Genomic DNA, 1,910 nt, shown 5'->3' on the forward strand with positions numbered 1-1,910 from the left:
GGTCACACCCACATGTCCCTCCTGCAGGATGGGCTCGTCCACCCCCGGGTCCCTCCCGGCCCCTCTGTCCCCCTCAGACTCATGCACATCTGTGCAGGAATGAGGCCGCTCCGGCGCTGAGCCGGACGGTCTGTGCATGTGGCTGTCCCTGCCGCTCCCAGGGCCCTGTGTCCCCCGGGTGCGGGTTTGTTCCTCCCCCCAGGCCCGTGTGTGAGTGGGGACGCCTGGACACGGGGCAGCCCTGCCCACTCCCCTCCCCCTCCCCAATCTCACCCTCTCCTTCTTCTGTGGGGTGACGGATGGGAGGACCTGGGGAGGCAGGATTTTTATGAGAATATAGTAATATAAAATAATTGCAACACTTTGGTGGGAATAAAACCAAAAATTTAATAAAAATCAAGGAAATAAATTAGGGTACTTGGTTGTTAATAATGATGACATCTGTTGAGTGATTTGTATACAAATGTAAAATGATAAAACAACATTTGACATCTATCTCCTGCAGGCGCTGTTTAAATATTGTGACTTTATTTTACAATATTACCAACAATCCCGGAGTATGGAGTTGGGGAAAATCCCAAGTTCAAGTCTATAAATAGTCAGAGGTCCCTGCCATCCTCACGTTTGTGTCATAGCCATTAAGTGGTCAACATGTTGCTATAAACGTTACTGAGTTTCTATTTGACTCATATCTGTCACGTTTAAGACAGAAATGCTTAACATTCTGAATTTAACAATAAGTATTAGTTTTAAATTTTTGTTAGAATTTCTTCCTTACAGTCTAATTCCATTAATTGTTGTGATTTTGTTTAGTATCCAAAATACATTCATTGTGCTGATGCTGAAATCCTAGGTATGAACATTAATCTTCACACATCCCATCATTCAAAATCTTCTAATATGATCAATGTATTAAAAGTCAATATCTTTGGGGGCCTCCCCGGTGGTGCAGCAGTTGAGCGCTGGGTTGTGAAGCTGCCCACAGCCTCTGCAGCACTGGTTCGATCCCTGGCTGCTCCCGGCCACCGGAGGAGGGTCCCACATGGTGCACAGACCTCTCCTGCCGCCCGCTGCTCCCCTCAGCAGTGTACCTCGGTCCTTCTGCCTGTTCTGCTCCCCGCTCTGGCTCTGGTGAATTCTCTCACCCTCCCGCTCTTCTGACTGTACCCAGTGCATGTATAAACAAAACAAACAAAGAAATAAAATAAATAAATAAAACATGCCTCTATAAAAAATAAAAAAGTCAATATCTTTGAACACATTAAATTAATTGAGAGTATGTTTTCTCTCATTGTGTCTCATCCCAGGCTGATATGGCAGTGAGACTCTGAGTGACTTGGGCACCTTCAGGAACTTAGTTGTCATGAATGACAAAATGAACAGTTTAACTACGGCACATTCTCAAGTCTAAAATTAAGCTTGACATCAGAATACTTTCATTGTGAATAATTCTCCTCTGTAAACAGCCGGGGGCAGATACCTTTAATCTCGGGAGAAAGATCCAGCTGCCCTTTGAGTCTCTCTCCTGAGGTTGTCCCCATGGCAGGACAGAGGGCATCCCGGCCTCTCACCCATGGTCGGGGCTTGGGGAGCCTCTGAGCACTCACAGGATGTTTCGCCCCATCCTATGCCACCTCATGGACAGAGAAGGGCCTCAGGGCTGGACTATTTGAGCTGTGGAGCTGGTGTCCATGTGTTGGACACTGTCCAGATTCCAGCCTTCAGGGACCTTCCTCCAGAGGGAAAGTGTGTGTTTACCTGACTGTGTTAATTGGAGCGTCCTGCAGTGTGTCTCAGCGAGTAATTATCACACTCAGTGTATAGATGTGATTTTGTATCTGGCTCAAGCTTGTATGGACGTGAATAGACAAATCCTCATGTCCAGGTTTCATTCCCCACCTGTCGTGTCT

The sequence above is a fragment of the Talpa europaea genome, assembly GCF_964194135.1.
Source record: "Talpa europaea genome assembly, chromosome: 8".
NCBI lineage: Eukaryota > Metazoa > Chordata > Mammalia > Eulipotyphla > Talpidae > Talpa > Talpa europaea.